The following is a 13990-nucleotide window of genomic DNA, read 5'->3' on the forward strand; positions in this document are numbered from 1 at the left end:
CGAGTACATTGGGCCAAAAAGTACAAGTTGTGAAATTTGGACTTACGAGTAAAATACCGAGCAGGCGGTAAGAGATAGAGACTTGGTGTAGAACAATTATAAGTTGGGCATGTTATAACCTATATTTGGCCCGAACATAGTCTCGAGATCGGTGGTACCTAAAAGGGTGGTACAGGTGTTAGATGGTTTTCCCAGAGCATAAGCTCCACATGATATGGAAAACGGGAAACATCATAACTTCGGCTGTATGGCATGGAATGGAACGAACAAGGTATCGATGGAAAGAGAAAAGGTAGCGCTAACTATAATTCCTACCAAGCAAAGCGCTAGCATGTGACCGTTCGGGTGTTATTGTGAGTCAAAGTCAGAAATTGTTACCACGAGAGGCGAAAATCCGACTAAGTCCATGAATACCGGGCTGGCGGTAAGAGATACGGCTTGGCCGTAGAACATTTATAAGTTGGCCAATACAAGACCTAAGTTTCGTCCATAGACGACAAGAAGATCGAAGATACGTGAAGGTGAGATATGGGCGTCCCAAAGTGGGCCTTTGAAAAAGTGACAAACTTCCCTTATAACAGCATACACCAAATATCTCTGGCTCTATGGCACCGAATAAGAAGTTGAGCTCAGCGATAGAAAGGTGATAGTCAGCGCTAAATATCATACGAACAGAGTGAAGCGCTAAAGGGAAAGGATCTTGGTGATATAAGGTGACAAAGTCGAGAAAAGTTGCCTCAAAATCATGAAAAATGTGAAAAAATGGCTAAGTCCCGGGTGCCTTAAGGGCAGGTTGATCGAATGTACCGAGCTGGCGGTACGAGATAGAGACTTGGTGTAGAACAATTATATGTTTGGCATGGCAAGACCTACATTTGGTCAATACAAAGTGAGAAGATCAAAGAAACCCGTAAGGGTGATATTGGTGTCCAAAGGTAAAAAGCACTAAGTCTTGGGAAACTTATATGAAGAAAAAGGACCCTGATGGGTCATATAGGATGGATCGAAAAATCGGCTAAGTCCCAAAATGGGGATGTCAGAACTACACTCAAATGTTACCACACCAAGCAAGGCAAACTTATATGAAGCAAAGGACCCTGATGGGTCATATGGTATTGGTCGAAAAATCGGCTAAGTCCCAAAATGGGGATGTCAGAACTACACTCATGTGTTACCACACCAAGCAAGGCAAACTTATATGAAGCAAAGGACCCTGATGGGTCATATGGTATTTTACGAAAAATCGGCTAAGTCCCAAAATGGGGATGTCAGAACTACACTCAAATGTTACCACACCAAGCAAGGCAAACTTATATGAAGCAAAGGACCCTGATGGGTCATATGGTATTTTACGAAAAATCGGCTAAGTCCCAAAATGATGATGTCAGAACTACACTAACAAGTTACCACACCAAGCAAGGCAAACTTATATGAAGCAAAGGACCCTGATGGGTCAAATGGTATTGATCGAAAAATCGGCTAAGTCCCAAAATGGGGATGTCAGAACTACACTCAAATGTTACCACACCAAGCAAGGCAAACTTATATGAAGGCAAGGTCCCTGATGGGTCATATGGTATTTTACGAAAAATCGGCTAAGTCCCAAAATGGGGATGTCAGAACTACACTAAAAAGTTACCACACCAAGCAAGGCAAACTTATATGAAGCAAAGGACCCATATGGGTCATATGGTATTTTACGAAAAATCGGCTAAGTCCCAAAATGATGATGTCAGAACTACACTCAAATGTTACCATACCAAGCAAGGCAAACTTATATGAAGCAAAGGACCCTGATGGGTCATATGGTATTTTACGAAAAATCGGCTAAGTCCCAAAATGATGATGTCAGAACTACACTAACAAGTTACCACACCAAGCAAGGCAAACTTATATGAAGCAAAGGACCCTGATGGGTCATATGGTATTTTACGAAAAATCGGCTAAGTCCCAAAATGGGGATGTCAGAACTACACTCAAATGTTACCACACCAAGCAAGGCAAACTTATATGAAGCAAAGGACCCATATGGGTCATATGGTATTTGACGAAAAATCGGCTAAGTCCCAAAATGGGGATGTCAGAACTACACTCAAATGTTACCACACCAAGCAAGGCAAACTTATATGAAGGCAAGGACCCTGATGGGTCATATGGTATTTTACGAAAAATCGGCTAAGTCCCAAAATGGGGATGTCAGAACTACACTCAAATATTACCACACCAAGCAAGGCAAACTTATATCAAGCAAAGGACCCTGATGGGTCATATGGTATTTTACGAAAAATCGGCTAAGTCCCAAAATGGGGATGTCAGAACTACACTCAAATGTTACCACACCAAGCAAGGCAAACTTATATGAAGGAAAGGACCCATATGGGTCATATGGTATTTGACAAAAAATCGGCTAAGTCCCAAAATGATGATGTCAGAACTACACTCAAATGTTACCACACCAAGCAAGGCAAACTTATATGAAGGAAAGGACCCATATGGGTCATATGGCATTTTACGAAAAATCGGCTAAGTCCCAAAATGAGGATGTCAGAACTACACTAAAAAGTTACCACACCAAGCAAGGCAAAGTACCTAGGTGAACCCTAGGAAGAAACACGGACCAAGTCAGATGGCCTAAGTCAAGAGAACAAGTGACCTAGGCAAAGTTGTATGGCGCTGAGGACCCTGAAAAATCTGGTTAGTGTAGTTTAGACAGGGTAGGTTTTTGGGTCGGCCGAACCCCCTTATTTTGGGTTTTGGCCTCATCAAGAAGCTACACCTAGGCTAACTGCCTAGGGTGAAAGTGCGAAGACCAATCGAATAGTAAGACAAGTTTTGACCGATCGCCCTAGGCAAGCTTGTATGAAGAAAGGGACCCTAAGGGTCATATGGAAATACATGAAAAATCGGCTAAGTCCCAAAATTGGGATGTCAGAACTACACTAAAAAGTTACCACATCAAGCAAGGCAAAGTACCTAGGTGAACCCTAGGAAGAAACACGGACCAAGTCAGATGGCCTAAGTCAAGAGTGCAAGTGACCTAGGCAAAGTTGTATGACGGTGAGGACCCTGAAAAATCTGGTTAGTGTAGTTTAGACAGGGGAGGTTTTTGGGTCGGCTGAACCTCCTTATTTTGGGTTTTGACCTCCTCAAGAAGCTACACCTAGGCAAACTGCCTAGGGTGAAAGTGCGAAGACCAATCGAATAGTAAGACAAGTTTTGACCGATCGCCCTAGGCAAGCTTGTATGAAGAAAGGGACCCTATGGGTCATATGGAAATACATGAAAAATCGGCTAAGTCCCAAAATTGGGATGTCTGAACTACACTAAAAAGTTACCACATCAAGCAAGGCAAAGTACCTAGGTGAACCCTAAGAAGAAACACGGACCAAGTCAGATGGCCTAAGTCAAGAGTACAAGTGACCTAGGCAAAGTTGTATGGCGCTGAGGACCCTGAAAAATCGGGTAAGTGTAGTTCAGACAGGGGAGGTTTTTGGGTCGGCTGAACCTCCTTATTTTGGGTTTTGACCTCCTCAAGAAGCTACACCTAGGCAAACTGCCTAGGGTGAAAGTGCGAAGACCAATCGAATAGTAAGACAAGTTTTGACCGATCGCCCTAGGCAAGCTTGTATGAAGAAAGGGACCCTATGGGTCATATGGAAAATCCATGAAAAATCGGCTAAGTCCCAAAATTGGGATGTCTGAACTACACTAAAAAGTTACCACATCAAGCAAGGCAAAGTACCTAGGTGAACCCTAAGAAGAAACACGGACCAAGTCAGATGGCCTAAGTCAAGAGTACATGTGACCTAGGCAAAGTTGTATGGCGCTAAGGACCATGAAAAATCGGGTTAGTGTAGTTAAGACAGGGGAGGTTTCAGGGTCGGCTGGACCTCCTTATTTCGGGTTTTGGCCTCCTCAAGAAGACAGACCTAGGCGAACTGCCTAGGGTGAAAGTGCGAAGACCAATCGAATAGTAAGACAAGTTTTGACCGATCGCCCTAGGCAAGCTTGTATGAAGAAAGGGACCCTATGGGTCATATGGAAATACATGAAAAATCGGCTAAGTCCCAAAATTAGGATGTCTGAACTACACTAAAAAGTTACCACATCAAGCAAGGCAAAGTACCTAGGTGAACCCTAGGAAGAAACACGGACCAAGTCGGATGGCCTAAGTCAAGAGTACAAGTGACCTAGGCAAAGTTGTATGGCGCTGAGGACCCTGAAAAATCGGGTTAGTGTAGTTCAGACAGGGGAGGTTTCAGGGTCGGCCGAACCTCCTTATTTCGGGTTTTGGCCTCCTCAAGAAGACAGACCTAGGCGAACTGCCTAGGGTGAAAGTGCGAAGACCAATCGAATAGTAAGACAAGTTTTGACCGATCGCCCTAGGCAAGCTTGTATGAAGAAAGGGACCCTATGGGTCATATGGAAATATACGAAAAATCGGCTAAGTCCCAAAATTGGGATGTCAGAACTACACTATAAAGTTACCACATTAGCAAGGCAGACTTGTATGAAGAACGGGACCCTGGTGAAAGTAGCAAATATCCCAAACCGAACATGAATATTATACACACAAGAGTACGAACATAAAGGAACACGGACCAAGCGTACCGAGAGAATCGGTACTATAGAACCCTCGTGGTTCTACACAAAGACTTTATGTTAGGGGTTCAAGCCCCATAGTACTCAAACGGTGACAGTAGCAAATATCCCAAAACGAACGTGAATCTTATTCACAAGAGTACGAACATAAAGGAACACGGACCAAGCGTACCGAGAGAATCGGTACTATAGAGCCCTCGTGGTTCTACACAAAGACTTGTTCGGGGTTCACACCCCAAATCGAACGTGGAATTTACTTTCTGATGGTCATGCGGTCGTCCAAAGGGGTCTAGTATCCTGGGATGACAAGCATCACGGGCACAGCTCGTATCAAAACAGTCGAAGAGGCCCGCGAAAGCTTGCTTTCCATGGCTATGCGATGCACAAATTGAGTTTACTCACCGTAGTATAAAACGAACGAACCGAACCTATCCGAGTAGGGATAATGGGCGCAGTAACATACTTCTGTGACCCAGCGAGAGTTGAACGAGGTGACATGAACTGTCAGTGGCTTATATCAGATGGGATACATACATGAGATTGCTTTCAAATCTACACTCGAAAACCTAACCAAGTAAAAGCGAACGTGGGGAGGATTCGAAACCGGTAACGAAATCTTAAGCTGGAAAGAGTCATCACTATGGATACATATTATGCGAAACCAATCAAGTGCTCATTACTGATCCAAAACCGAAGAGCACTAGTGAACACCTTAATCTCACCCTAGTTCACATCCAAGTGATCGACCACGTGTGTGAAGCAAAGACCAATCGAATTCCTGAATGAACCGAACACTATGAACAAATGGCCAAAAACGTTATAACTATCCAAACATACTACTATCTAGCGAAAGTCATCACGATGGAACCATACCATGATCTTTAACCTATAGCGCTCACCATATTCCTACCCAGAGTGCAAGTGAACAGATTGCTCACCCCTACCCAGTTCACAACCACGTGATCGACTAACATACCGAGGTTACCACAAGTCAAAGTTATACGTTTACAAGCGCAAGACCAATCGAAAACCCCGAAAGCAATCTCGACCCAAAATGTATTATCCGTGAGTGTAGTCGAGTCTCGTACTCGTCATCTGTAATCGTCGGATAGAATATCCAGTACACGGTTGTCTTTCCAAATGAAATCTACATACAGAACTCGCTCTTGGCAAATGGGTGGCATTGGCGCAATCAGGAGCGAGTTCCCGTCCGGGTGCCAAGTGATTGGCAAATGTCTGGGGGAAAGCAACCATATGTTGATTTGTCTGTTAGTGTACTGGGTGTTTGAGGTATGTAGTATCCACGCTTGGTTGGGTGTGTCAGAGGACCGTGAATGCGTTCGCAACCCCAATTGGGGTACATCGGGAATGATTTTGTGGAACCGATGTGCCCGGCACACACTAAGTTTTGTTGCAAGTTAATAGTGTGCCATGTCCGGGGGGGTTGTGATTAAACTCTGGTGAATTGCGTACTGTGGTGATTGGGGTATGAAAGCCCCGCAGTTGCAATGATCGGACGCGCCTAGCGTGTCCTTTAGTTGATGGTAGGGAAATGAAGGCCCTTGTCAGCTCACCTAAGTATTCATGGAAGTTTGGCATAAGGTCGCTGTGGTAGGGGTATGAAGGCCCCGTCAGCGCATGCACAATCGGGCGCACGAGCGCTTAGCGGAGTCGAATGCCGCTCAAGTGCCTGTCCGGTGCATCGGGTGTGTGTGTGATACGAGGGCAATGAGGTTCGCACGGGGGCTCGCCTCCCGTGTGCTACCGGACTTGACAACATATAGAACGTGGTGTTTGCTCCTCCGGGTGCAATGGGACAATGAACATTCGAACGCAAAGTCGGAATTCTGGTTGATCCTACCAGTAATATACGCTCGTCTCAAAGGTTAAGCCATGCATGTCTAAGTACAAACAGATTTAATGTGAAACCGCATAAGGCTCAGTATAACAGCTATAATTTACGAGATCATCAACCTAGTTACTTGGATAACTGTGGAAAATCTAGAGCTAATACATGCAACATGCCAGGACCCTCGCGGGAACTGGTGCACTTATTAGTCAAACCAATCGCGGGTTCTCCGTGTCATTGAGTTGAAGTCTGGATAATGATGCTGATCGTATGGTCTCGCACCGACGACAGATCTCGCAAATATCTGCCCTATCAACTATGGATGGTAGTATAGAGGACTACCATGGTTGCAACGGGTAACGGGGAATCAGGGTTCGATTCCGGAGAGGGAGCCTGAGAAATGGCTACCACATCCAAGGAAGGCAGCAGGCGCGTAAATTACCCAATCCCGGGACGGGGAGGTAGTGACGAGAAATAACAATATGAAACTCTTTAATGATGTTTCATAATTGGAATGAGTAGAGCATAAATCCTTCTACGAGGATCAAGTGGAGGGCAAGTCTGGTGCCAGCAGCCGCGGTAATTCCAGCTCCACTAGCGTATATTAAAATTGTTGCGGTTAAAACGTTCGAAGTTGATACTTGTCCAACACAGTCCGGCTCCGCCGACCCGGTCAACCCGTGGTCGGTGGGCCAAGTCGGAATCTGGTTGCGACTCAATGGTGTGGTAGGGCACCAAGTCTGTGTCATGGTGTGCCCTTCAACGGGTGCAAGTGTAACATAGAGCTCGACCGCTCACGTTTACCTTGAACAAATTAGAGTGCTTAAAGCAGGGTGCCCAAACGCCCTAGAATAATCTTGCATGGAATAATGGAATACGACCTTGGTCTAATCTTTCATTGGTTTGTACTCAGACCGGAGGTAATGATTAACAGAAGTAGTTGGGGACACTAGTATTACGGCGCGAGAGGTGAAATTCGTAGACCGTCGTAAGACTAACTAAAGCGAAGGCATTTGTCAAGGATGCTTTCTTTAATCAAGAACGAAAGTTAGAGGATCGAAGGCGATTAGATACCGCCCTAGTTCTAACCGTAAACGATGCCAACTAGCAATTGGGAGACGCTACAACCAGGTGCTCTCAGTAGCTTCCGGGAAACCAAAGTCAGGTTCCGGGGGAAGTATGGTTGCAAAGTTGAAACTTAAAGGAATTGACGGAAGGGCACCACAATGAAATGGAGCTTGCGGTTCAATTTGACTCAACACGGGAAAACTTACCAGGTCCGAACTTATGGAGGTGAGACAGATTAATAGCTCTTTCTCAAATTTAAGGGTAGTGGTGCATGGCCGTTCTTAGTTCGTGGATTGATTTGTCTGGTTAATTCCGATAACGAACGTGACTCACATATGCTAACTAGAACGCAGTCAGCGTTAATGCGTCGATGCCGATTGGAACGGGTTAGGACCTTTCGGTGGAGTATGACCTGACACCTTCGCTGTTCGTGTGCGCAAGTGCACTTACGGTACGCTGCTTAGCAGGACAATTTGTGTTTAGCAAAATGAGATCGAGCGATAACAGGTCCGTGATGCCCTTAGATGTTCTGGGCTACACGCGTGCTACAATGTGGGTAGCAGCGTGTCTCCTATTCCGAGAGGAACGGGAAATCACTCAAATACTCACTTAGTAGGGATTATGGATTGCAATGGTCCATATGAACTCGGAACTTCTAGTAAGTGCTGGTCATCAGCCAGCGTTGAATACGTCCCTGCCCTTTGTACACACCGCCCGTCGCTACTACCGATGGATTATTTAGTGAGGTCTTTGGAGATGATCGTTCGCTGGATCCTCGTGAACCGCGTCTGCTTTATCGAAGTTGACCGAACTTGATGATTTAGAGGAAGTAAAAGTCGTAACAAGGTTTCCGTAGGTGAACCTGCGGAAGGATCATTAGTGGCCAAGTGATCCTTCCAGAAGTCCGAACCTGCGGGTTGAGACTTCGGCACAAGTTGCCATATGATAATTGACGAAACACTATAGAAGTCCGAACCTGCGGGTTGAGACTTCGGCACAAGTTGCCATATGATAATTGACGAAACACTATAGAAGTCCGAACCTGCGGGTTGAGACTTCGGCACAAGTTGCCATATGATAATTGACGAAACACTATAGAAGTCCGAACCTGCGGGTTGAGACTTAGGCACAAGTTGCCTTATATAAAACTTCGAACAAATACACAAGTCCGAACCTGCGGGTTGAGACTTAGGCACAAGTTGCCATATGATAGTTGACGAAACACGTTAGAAGTCCGAACCTGCGGGTTGAGACTTCGGCACAAGTTGCCATATGAACATTGACGAAACACTATGAAGTCCGAACCTGCGGGTTGAGACTTAGGCACAAGTTGCCTTATATATAACTTCGAACAAATACACAAGTCCGAACCTGCGGGTTGAGACTTAGGCACAAGTTGCCTTATATATAACTTCGAACAAATACACAAGTCCGAACCTGCGGGTTGAGACTTAGGCACAAGTTGCCTTATACATACATTGGCCAAATAAACAGAAGTCCGAACCTGCGGGTTGAGACTTAATGCGATCTAGATACCAAGTTGACATCCAATACCTGTTGAGCAAAACCAAAGATTCCCTGTTCTCGAATGAATACACTATATAACAGGGAATCATGAAGAAATCAAGCAAGCGTGAAACAAAGTCATCACTTGGGCATGCTCGATAGCCAACCACATGACATTAACCTAAGAGAGCATGCAAACCACATGATACCTATAAACGATTAACCCGCCCTAGTTCAATCGTTCGCCAAGTGATGACTTCAGTATGGCTAAGAGAAAAACTTTTAAATGGGAAAAACTCTAAGTCCGAACCTCCGGGTTGAGACTTTCCGCGTCCGGAGGTACGCGTACCGCCTACCCGAAAGATGGTGAATCAGGGGTGTCCGATCAGCAATGGTCGGATGCCCCGTCGTAGTCCAACTATGACAATCAAAGTCAAGACCTCCGGGTTGAGACTTTCCGCGTCCGGAGGTACGCGTACCGCCTACCCGAAAGATGGTGTGCTTCTGGGGTATTCGATGAGTCGGATACCCCGTCGTAGTCCAACTATGACAATACAAAGTCAAGACCTCCGGGTTGAGACTTCCGCGTCGGAGGTGCGCGCACCGCCTACCCGAAAGATGATGAATCAGGGGTGTTCGATCAGCAATGGTCGGATGCCCCGTCGTAGTCCAACTATGACAATCAAAGTCAAGACCTCCGGGTTGAGACTTTCCGCGAGTACAAGCATAAAGGAACACGGACCAAGCCGTACCGAGAGAATCGGTACTAGAGCCCTTGTGGTTCTACATTGAGAGAGCCCTCGTGGTTCTCATTAGGGGCTTTATGCAAGTCGTACTCAATACTGTGGTGTGAAGTATAAAGTAGTCCTCGCCTGGTCCACGCTGCTTCGGCGGTCCTGGGTAAGATAGTTCATTCTAGCTTGCCCTATAGTGGAATGAGGACACTTAAGGCTTCGTCTTTTAGCGGCGGCTAGACTCCTCCTCACGGGGAACGAGTTGACGCACACAGCGGCGGCTTACGCACTATGGCAATCATGGATGCCTGAAGATTCCGTGAAGTTCTCCCCTGGTCCACGCTGCCTCGGCAGTCCTGGGTAAAATGGAATATTTCCAGCTTGCCCTATAGTGGAAGAGGACTATCCAACAATACAAAGTCAAGACCTCCGGGTTGAGACTTTCCGCGTCGGTGGTGTCGCGCACCGCCTATCCGAAAGATGGTGTAACAGGGGTGTTCGATCAGCAATGGTCGGATGCCCCGTCATAGTCCAACTATGACAACCAAAGTCAAGACCTCCGGGTTGAGACTTTCCGCGTCCGGAGGTACGCGTACCGCCTACCCGAAAGATGGTGTGCTTCTGGGGTATTCGATGAGTCGGATACCCCGTCGTAGTCCAACTATGACAATCAAAGTCAAGACCTCCGGGTTGAGACTTCCGCGTCCGGAGGTACGCGTACCGCCTACCCGAAAGATGGTGTGCTTCTGGGGTATTCGATGAGTCGGATACCCCGTCGTAGTCCAACTATGACAATCAAAGTCAAGACCTCCGGGTTGAGACTTCCGCGTCCGGAGGTACGCGTACCGCCTACCCGAAAGATGGTGAATCAGGGGTGTTCGATCAGCAATGGTCGGATGCCCCGTCGTAGTCCAACTATGACAATCAAAGTCAAGACCTCCGGGTTGAGACTTTCTAAGAGTACAAGCATAAAGGAACACGGACCAAGCCGTACCGAGAGAATCGGTACTAGAGCCCTTGTGGTTCTACATTGAGAGAGCCCTCGTGGTTCTCATTAGGGGCTTTATGCAAGAAGTACTCAATACTGTGGTGTGAAGTATAAAGTATAGAGTCCTCCACTGGTCCACGCTGCTCCGGCGGTCCTGGGTAAGATAGTTCATTCTAGCTTGCCCTATGTGGAAGAGGACTCAATACCCTACCTGTTGAGCTTGAAACAAAGTCATCACTTGGGCATGCTCATATTGCCATACACAATTACATTATATTCGAATGAGCATGCAAGCGACCCTATATAGACCGAACCAAAACGATAGATACCGCCGTAGTTCACCCCCACCAAGTGATGACTTCAGTATGGCTAGTGTGTGAAGTATAAAGTATAGTCCTCCCCTGGTCCACACTGCTCCGGCGGTCCTGGGTAAGATAGTTAATTCTAGCTTGCCCTATGTGGAAGAGGACACAATACTTAATACTGTGGTGTAATGGACAAGGTATAGTCCTCCACTGGTCCACGCTGCTCCGGCGGTCCTGGGTAAGATAGTTCATTCTAGCTTGCCCTATGTGGAAGAGGACTCAATACCCTACCTGTTGAGCTTGAAACAAAGTCATCACTTGGGCATGCTCATATTGCCATACAATATTCCATTATCTACTAATGAGCATGCAGCTATATGATTATAACCTGTAAACGATTACCCCGCCGTAGTTCAGCGCTTCAACCAAGTGATGACTTCAGTATGGCTAGTGTGTGAAGTATAAAGTATAGTCCTCCCCTGGTCCACACTGCTTCGGCGGTGCTGGGTAAGATAGTTAGTTCTAGCTTGCCCTATGTGGAAGAGGACACCATACTTAATACTGTGGTGTAATGAACAAAGTATAGTCCTCCACTGGTCCACGCTGCTTTGCAGTCCTGGGTAAGATAGTTAATTCTAGCTTGCCCTATGTGGAAGAGGGCATACAAGACAAAGTATAGTTCTCCCCTGGTCCACGCTGCTCCGGCGGTCCTGGGTAAGATAGTTAATTCTAGCTTGCCCTATGTGGAAGAGAGCATACATGAACCAAGAACGAAGGTTATGATCGAGGAATGATTCGACAACTAACCGATGGTATGAAATGTGAAGAATTCAAGCAAGCACACAATCAAGTCATCACTTGGGCATGCTCGATAGCCAACCTCATGACATTAACCTAGTAGAGCATGCGAAAACCAATATATATGTAAACGATGCCTCCCTAGTTCAGCGCTTCAACCAAGTGATGACTTCAGAATGGCTAAATCAAATCGGTTCAAAACATACCATCGGTACCCTATTGAAACACACAAGTCGATATCAAACCTCATGATTGTGTAGTCCTCCACTGGTCCACGCCGCTGCGGCGGTCCTGGGTAAGATAGTTCATTCTAGCTTGCCCTATGTGGAAGAGGGCACATTACTCAATACTGTGGTGTTATGAACAAAGTATAGTCCTCCTCTGGTCCACGCTGCTTCGGCGGTCCTGGGTAAGATAGTTAATTCTAGCTTGCCCTATGTGGAAGAGGGCATACAAGACAAAGTATAGTTCTCCCCTGGTCCACGCTGCTTCGGCGGTCCTGGGTAAGATAGTTAATTCTAGCTTGCCCTATGTGGAAGAGAGCATACATGAACCAAGAACGAAGGTTATGATCGAGGAATGATTCGACAACTAACCGATGGTATGAAATGTGAAGAATTCAAGCAAGCACACAATCAAGTCATCACTTGGGCATGCTCGATAGCCAACCTCATGACATTAACCTAGTAGAGCATGCGAAAACCAATATATATGTAAACGATGCCCCTCCCTAGTTCAGCGCTTCAACCAAGTGATGACTTCAGAATGGCTAAATCAAATCGGTTCAAAACATACCATCGGTACCCTATTGAAACACACAAGTCGATATCAAACCTCTTAATTGTGTAGTCCTCCACTGGTCCACGCCGCTTCGGCCGTCCTGGGTAAAATGGAACATTCCAGCTTGCCCTATGTGGAAGAGGGCACATTACTCAATACTGTGGTGTGAAGTATAAAGTTCAGTTCTCCCCTGGTCCACGCTGCTTCGGCGGTCCTGGGTAAGATAGTTCATTCTAGCTTGCCCTATGTGGAAGAGGACACTTAATACTTCGTCTCTAAGCGGCGGCTTGACTCCTCCCTACGGGGAACGGGTTTACGCGCACAGCGGCGGCTTACGCACTATGGCAGTCATGGATGCCTTACGTTTCTATGAAAAGTGTGTTCCTCCCCTGGTCCACGCTGCTTCGGCAGTCCTGGGTAAGATAGTTAGTTCTAGCTTGCCCTATGTGGAAGAGGACACGTAGACTTACTGTGGTGTGAAGTATAAGGTTCAGTTCTCCCCTGGTCCACGCCGCTTCGGCCGTCCTGGGTAAAATGGATTCATCCAGCTTGCCCTATGTGGAATGAGGACACTTTATGCTTCGTCTCTAAGCGGCGGCTTGCTCCTCCCTACGGGGAACGGGTATACGCGCACAGCGGCGGCTTACGTTATGGCAGTCATGGATGCCTTACGTTTCCATGAAAAGTGTGTTCCTCCCCTGGTCCACGCTGCTTCGGCAGTCCTGGGTAAGATAGTTAGTTCTAGCTTGCCCTATGTGGAAGAGGACACGTAGACTTACTGTGGTGTGAAGTATAAGGTTCAGTTCTCCCCTGGTCCACGCCGCTTCGGCCGTCCTGGGTAAAATGGATTCATCCAGCTTGCCCTATGTGGAATGAGGACACTTTATGCTTCGTCTCTAAGCGGCGGCTTGCTCCTCCCTACGGGGAACGGGTATACGCGCACAGCGGCGGCTTACGCAAGTTAGTCACCCTCGGCAGTGGATCACTCGGCTCATGGATCGATGAAGACCGCAGCTAACTGCGCGTCATAATGTGAACTGCAGGACACATGAACATTGATAAGTTGAACGCATATTGCACGTCGTGGGAACCTACCATGATGTACAGATGACTGAGCGCTTATATTTGAGAAATGTATCGCATACATTTAACTACGCCGTGACACCCGTCACGAGACGTGCACCATGATGTTAACTAGGGTCGCGACGACCCGCTAGCATTAAAGAACCCGTGGTTTACAATATACTGGCATTGGAATTCGAAGTATTTAGAGCGTCCGTGTTCCCGCGTGAGGCGGAAGTACGAGGAGAAGGCGTGCTTGTGGTGTCTGTGGTGGTGTTTACTGATGTCTAGCTTCAGC

The 13990-nt window shown here is 46.7% G+C and overlaps 1 non-coding gene across 1 annotated transcript; it reads left to right on the top strand.

Annotated features, from left to right (window-relative positions):
* Positions 1-13596: 13596 nt before the first annotated feature.
* Positions 13597-13751, top strand: LOC131292289 (5.8S ribosomal RNA). The gene has a single exon (XR_009189963.1). It is a non-coding gene; the product is annotated as a 5.8S ribosomal RNA (ribosomal RNA).
* The last annotated feature ends 239 nt before the right edge of the window (positions 13752-13990 follow it).

This window comes from Anopheles ziemanni (genome assembly GCF_943734765.1).
Source record: "Anopheles ziemanni chromosome X unlocalized genomic scaffold, idAnoZiCoDA_A2_x.2 X_unloc_44, whole genome shotgun sequence".
Classification (NCBI taxonomy): domain Eukaryota; kingdom Metazoa; phylum Arthropoda; class Insecta; order Diptera; family Culicidae; genus Anopheles; species Anopheles ziemanni.